The sequence below is a fragment of the Pristiophorus japonicus genome, unplaced genomic scaffold (genome assembly GCF_044704955.1).
Source record: "Pristiophorus japonicus isolate sPriJap1 unplaced genomic scaffold, sPriJap1.hap1 HAP1_SCAFFOLD_219, whole genome shotgun sequence".
Lineage (NCBI taxonomy): Eukaryota > Metazoa > Chordata > Chondrichthyes > Pristiophoridae > Pristiophorus > Pristiophorus japonicus.
In genome coordinates this window covers 726,809-733,756 of record NW_027251897.1, presented here as the reverse complement: position 1 = coordinate 733,756, position 6,948 = coordinate 726,809, and the positions used below count along the sequence as shown (strand labels likewise).

Sequence of the window (6,948 nt, the reverse complement as noted above, 5' to 3'; positions counted from 1 at the left end):
TATCTCGCCTGGGCTGTCTGTTGAGACTGCCCTTTCCTCAGGTTGTTCCCTCTGTCTGTCCACCAGGTGTGGTGTGAGTTCCAGACTGTAGTCTGCCTATCGTCCTGCAGTATTGTTGGTGAATCTACTTTTTACTTTGTCTACATGCCTCAGACAGGTTTGGCGATTGTCCATTTGTACAACCAGTAGCCTGTTTCCGTCCTTGCCTGTTACTGTCCCTGTATATCATTTGGGACCCCTGCCATAGTTTAGCACAAGCACTTTGTCCCCTATCTCATTCCACCTCCCCCTCAACTTTAGGTCATGGTACTCAGTTAGCTTCCGGCGCTTAGCCTCAACAATTTCATGCATGTCTGGGAGGATTAATGAGAGCCTGGTCTTTAAGGTTCATTTCATCAATAGTTGCGCGGGGGGAACCCCAGTCAACGAATGTGGACGAGATCTGTCTGCCAGCAGCAGTCGCGACAGGCGGCTCTGCAGCATGGGACCTTGGATTCTGAGCATGCCTTGTTTAATGATCTGCACTGCTTGCTCCGCCTGGCCATTGGAGGCCGGCTTTAACGGTGCCGTCTTAACGTGATATATGCCGTGGTCAACTATAAATTCTTGAAATTCTGCGCCAGTGAAGCACGGATCATTATCACTGACCAATATGCCAGGAATTCCGTGCATTGCAAACTTGGTTCTCAGGCTCTCCACAGTGGTGGAGGTAGTGCTTGAGTTTAAAATGGTGAACTCGATCCATTTTGAAAATGCATCAACGGCTACGAGGAACATTTTGCCCATGAATGGGCCCGCATAGTCGACATGCACCCGCGACCACGGTTTTTATGAGCCAGGGCCAGGGGCTTAGGGCGGCCTCCCTGGGGGTATTACTGAGTTGGGCACAAATGGTGCACCGACGGATGCAGAGCTCCAAGTCCGCGTCAATGCTAGGCCACCAGACGTGGGATCTGGCTATGGCCTTCATTAGGACGATCCCCGGGTGCTCGCGGTGGAGCTCCCGGACAAACGCCTCTCAGCCTCGCAAGGGCATAACTACTCGGCTGCCCCACATCAGGCAGTCTGCCTGTAGTGATAGTTCATGCCTGCGCCGATGGAAAGGTTTGGTCTCCTCGGGGCAGGCATCGCGGGTCTCTGCCCAGTCACCAGTTGAAACGCATCTTTCGTCCAGGCTCTGATTTGGTGCGACATCATGGGCGAACCTGTGGATTCAAAGGCATTGATTGTTTGACCATCTCACAGTCCTGTTCGTCCGAACCTTCTGTGGTCGCCAGGGGTAGCCTGCTAAGCGCATCGGCACAGTTGTCTGTGCCTTGTCTGTGCCTTATTGTGTAGTCGTAAGACACCAGCATGAGTGCCCACCGCTGAATGCGTGCCGAGGCTTTGGCGTTTATTGCCTTGCACTCAGATAGCAGGGACGTGAGGGGTTTGTGGTTGGTTTCTAACCCGAACTTGGCCAGGAAAAGGTATTGGTGCATCCTTTTGACATCGTACACGCACGCGAGATCCTCCTTCTCAACCATATCATACCCGCACGCGGCCCGCGAAAGTGACCTGGAGGCATAAGCAATAGGTTGTAATTTACCCGCATCATTGACGTGCTGTAAAAGGCACCCGACCCTGTATGCTGATGCATCACATGTAAGAAGTAACTTTTTACCTGGGTCAAAAAAGGCTAAAACACTGTTGGAACATAGAAGATTGAGTTCTTTATTGAAGGCGCGTTCTTGGGCGTCCCCCCAAAACCAATCGCACCCCTTTCTGAGTAGCATGTGGAGAGGCTCCAGCAGCGTGCTCAAGTTCTGCATAAAGTTCCCAAAGTAATTGAATAGCCCGAGAAAGGCAGGCAGTTCCGAGATATTCCAGGGCCTGGGTGCCAGACGAATTGCTTCGGTTTTTGATTCTGTTGGGCAGATTCCATCAGCGGCAATCCTTCTGCCCAAAAATTCAACCTCAGGCGCGAGAAACAGACACTTGAATTTCTTAACTCTTAGGCCTACTCGATCCAATCGACTTAGTACTTCCTGCAAATTGCGGAGATGGGAGTCGGTGTCCGTGCCCGTGATGAGTATGTCATCTTGAAACACAACCGTCCCAAGGATGGACTTGAGCAGACTCTCCATGTTGCGCTGGAATATAGCAGCTGCCGACCTGATGCCGAATGGGCATCGATTGTACATAAAAAGGCCTCGATGTGTGTTGATGGTGGTGAGTAGCTGAGACTCTTCGGTCAGTTCTTGTGTCATATACGCAGATGTAAGATCTAGTTTCGAGAAAAGTTTTCCTCTAGCCAACGTGGCAAATAGGTCCTCTGCTCTGGGCAGCGGGTATTCGTCCTGCGGGGAGACTCTGTTTATGGTAGACTTGTAATCCCCACAGATTTGTACGGATCCATCAGGCTTCATGACGGGGATGATGGGACTTGACCAGTCGCTAAATTCCACGGATGAGATAATGCCTTCCCGCAGGTCCAGTTCGTGTTCAATCTTTTCCCTCATCACATAAGGCACAGCTCTATCCTTGTGATGGACCGGTCTGGCATCCTGTGTGATGTAGATTTTAACTTTAGCCCCTTTGAAGGTACCCACAACTGGCTGAAAGTAATGTTCAAAACGACTTAGAACTGTAGAGTAGTGTGAGATACATGACAGTAAGGTGAACGTGTGAACGGCCACACTGCGGAAACATCTCCACCTTCAGCACCAGGTCAGACGGAGATGCTGAGCGAGCAGGTGAACTGCAGGATCCCACTTTTTAGGAGCTGATCGTTGTGCCAAGCAAATGAGTGTTGCTTAATGACTAAAAATAAAAGGTGCTAGAAGTGGGATTCAAACCCACACTTTCAGAGCAGACTGAACACAACAGCTTCGACCGCTCGGCTGTCCTGACTAACCAGTGCTGAATATGGCCACCTGCAGGTTGATTTTGAACTTTTGTGTCTTGTTACATGAAATAAATGAGGGCAGCAGGTGTTTCTCTGACTGACACCGGGGAAACAGTGAGACAGACCTTGGAGCAAGGGTCTGGTTATTGCCAAACAGCAAAGAAAATATTAATTCCGGGATTACCCAAAAGAGCAGTGACCTCGATGTGATTTGAACACACAACCTTCTGATCTGGAGTCAGACGCGCTATCGTTGCGCCACAAGGTCTACACAGGGAGGTTGAGATGTTCGTCTATATGAAGATTCTGCAATACAAGGGGCTTTAAAATCCCTGCCCATTCCCACCAGATATCAGAAGAAGCGCTCACCTGCCAGTCACCGTATGTTTTTTGTTTAACTTTTGTGTTGTTTTCACGGAAAAGCATCATTAATTAACCCGTCATCTTCTTTTGTACAATGAAAGAAATGCTGACTGAGGGACAGTCGATACTTCAATCATTTATTCTGTGCTTTGCATGTTAACTGTTAAACCATATCCCAGTTTACACACTGTGTTTTAGGAGTCTGGTTCAAAATCCTCATCGCTGGCGACACCAGGAATCTGGTGCAACTTTTGTCAAATTTAACAGCACCGGTTATTCCGACACGCCAAAGTTCCCTGGTGGATCCATTTTCTCTCGCTAAAAGTTATCTATTTATTGGTGAAATAAAGAGCAATTAAGGAATAAGGGAGCCCTTTTGCGAGGAGAATAAATAGCAAATAAAAACAGCAAATGCTGGAAATCGCAGCAGGTCAGTTAGCATTTGCCAGGAGAAAAGACTCGACTCCGATTGTTCCCCTATAGGAAATTTCAACACGATGTTCTCGCCCGGCATCGAACCAGTGACCTTGCATGTGTAAAGCAAACGTGATAACCGCGACACTCGGGAAACCTCTGGCACAGTGACCTCAACAGACGGGAGCTGACCAGTGAGCTCCCTCTATGCTGATCACCACTGATTTTTAATGTGGAAGCAAGTCATCCTCGACTCCGGGATTACCTAAGAAGAGAGGAGGATCAGGAATGTGTTGGCTCACCTGAAACAACTTCTGTCCCACACTGAAAGTTCTCAATCCTTTTCCTCTGCTGTCCTTTACAGAAATGTCACGTGTTCACTTCCACATCCTCACAGTGGGGCCACAGAGGCTCCGACCGTCGCCCAGCGATCAGCGAACTCGCCCAGTTTGTAAAATTAAACCCGGGACAAGTGTCCGGCAAAGGGCAGGAGAAGCGGGAGAGTGTGTCAGCTTATTCTGTAACAGAGAGTAGTGGGGTTATTAACGGCGATTACAGCAATCATTAATCCTCTCACACACCTCAATTATGTTTCTGCGATGAACTGATTGAGAATGGAAAGGGTTAATGCTCGGGATCTTAACCACTCAACCAGGGAACAGCTTCGATAATTTGTATCAATATAAAAATATATATTTATATATGAACCTGTATATCAACGGCAAGCTGTCTAGACCTCATGGCACAACGGTTGTGAATCTAACTTTGAGCGAGAGAAATTGTTCCACAGTGACACCCATTTCATCTTTTATTCCCTTTTAAACACTAGAAACTGAGACAGGGGGAATAAATAGAGAAATAAAAGCACAGTGATACAGACAAGAGGAAGAGAGAAGGGGAAATACTGTCCCCACCAGAACTAATGCAGAAACCCCTCTGCTGCGCTCGGGGTGGCCACCCACAGCCTGGATACACTAATGTCCGAACAGCTCATTGACTGTGGGAATGGGACCGTGCGGCGCTTCAGAAGACAGGTCGAAAAAGCAAAGTCACTAATTCGGTCTCACGTGCTTCTCTAATCAAGAGTAGCCACACACAAAAACTTGCTTTTATAATGGCTATACATTACCATTACCATGAAGCAGTTGGTTCATTGATCTAAAGGTGTGACTTTAGTTGAGTCGAAGTTAAATGAAATTTGTGAGAAGTCCTGCGTTCCAATCCTGGACGAATCCATTATTTTGCCGGCGAGTTTTGAAATTGCATAGAAATTTTGCAAAGGAAGACTTGCATTTCTGCAGTGCCTTTCAGGAACTCATGACGCCCCAAAGCGCTTTACAGCCGTTGAGTTATGTTTGAAGTGTTGTAGTGCGGGAAAAGATGTGCCCAAATCACCCCACACGAACCTCAACTCTTTACAAAGGATTTTGGTGCAAATAATCAGGTGCCTCAGGGACTTGGACTTTCTTTGAATGAGTTCTGCTTGTACCTGCATTCAAGCTTGAAACAGCAACTGGGCTTCCATCTCACGGGAGCAGCGTGTAGTGGTTAGCGAGTAGGTGACGAGGTTTGGGGTTGATGTGCGTCACTTTCAATCTTTGAAATTTCACCAAGCAAAGGAATGGTGAATCCAACTGTCCCTGCAAGCATTTAGTTCCCGTTTAATCACAGGAATATCCGCAGTCAGGAGCTGAAAAGGAATTAAAACCTAATAAGGCTTCGGGACAATCAGAATACTTTGTCACAGACAAGGCAACGGAAGGCTGGAAGGTCGATCACAACGGTTGTGGGAGAGCTGGTTGGCGGTGACATGGAAGTGTCTGCAGTGTGCGGGATCAGACTGCTTCCACACATCCACAATGAATGTCCCACCCTTTATTTGGGAAAAGTGCAACTGAGAGTGGACAAGTTCCAACTTGTCGGAGCAATCTGAAGCTTTAACTGACGGACGCCCTGGTTTGGGATGTCTTGCAGGATACACTTGTGTCAGTCTCTGTGGCGCAATGGGTTAGCGTGTTCGGTTTTTAACCAAAAAGTTGGCAGTTTAAGCCCTCTCAGGGACTTCAACTGTTTTCCCCGAGGATACTGTGCCGCACAGTTCCAGGTTGTCATTGTGTGCTTTGGTGTCACGAATATATTCTGCAAAAATCGCCAGCTGTGCTGTTATCCAGTGAGTTCCCACTCCAATACTTATATGAGCATTCAGTTCAAGTGTCGAGTTTGAGTGTATACAGAACTGAACATAGATATCAGAAAATTTAACAAGGCTGTGGGACATTGTGTTTTGTTAATATTGAAACATTAATATGAATAAATCCATTTTTTCTAATATTTAATTAAACGAGTTTTCAAAATGTTTCCGCCCAGTTTCGAACCAAAGATCATTCGCGGGTGAACAAAATGTGACGACCACTACACTACGGAAACACTGCAATTGAAGCAATGTTCGGAACATAACCAGAGCTTTAACCTACACAGCTGGCCTACACTTCAGGAGCTGGTTTTATGAGAATAGAAAGACGGTGCTATATTTAAGAAGTCTGTGAGTGTGGCAGGAATTGATCTCGTATTTCCCAGACTTTACACATAGGAACAGGAGATGACCATTTAGCAGCGAGTGGTTAGGATCTGGAATGCACGGCTTGAAAGGGTGGTGGAGGCAGACTCAATCTTATCTTTCAAACGGAAGTTGGATCAGTGTCTGAAGGAAAAACAATTGCAGGGCTACGGGGAAAGGGCGGGGGAGTGGGACTCGCTGAGAGTCGGCACGGGCTCGACGGGCCGAATGGCCTTCCGTGCTGTAACCATTCCATGATTCTATAAGTTAGCGGCACATTTCATAGTGTGGGTGGAAGCAGAACATTGCAAAGGGACATGGATTGAGTCGGCAAAACTAGAGGCATCTGATTCAGGAGATTCCGGTGAAGCGGAAATTCGGGTGTTTAATGACTTTGAAACGAACATTTTTGTTTTGTGCAGCTTCGGTCAGAGAAATGTTTGTGAAAGGACTTTTTTGCAGAAAGGGATGCAGCATTTCATCTTCTGTCTTAACACTTCTTTCTCGGTGTCGGGTCACATTTCCTTTCCATGTTATTCTTCCAGAATGTATATTTTCTTTGGTGTTTCACAATAACCAGACCCTTGCTCTAAAGTCAGTCCCACTGTTTCCCCAGTCTCCTGTTGATGTTACCAGCAATTAACATTTTGAACCAGACCCCGAAAGCAGTGTGTAAAATGGTTTATGGTTTAAGAGTTAACTTGCAGAGCATAGATAAATTATCCAA

At 47.0% G+C, this 6,948-nt stretch overlaps 1 non-coding gene across 1 annotated transcript; it reads right to left on the bottom strand.

The window, feature by feature from the left end:
* Positions 1–3,083: 3,083 nt before the first annotated feature.
* Positions 3,084–3,155, bottom strand: trnaw-cca (transfer RNA tryptophan (anticodon CCA)). The gene has a single exon. It is a non-coding gene; the product is annotated as a tRNA-Trp (tRNA).
* Between the last annotated feature and the right edge of the window lie 3,793 nt (positions 3,156–6,948).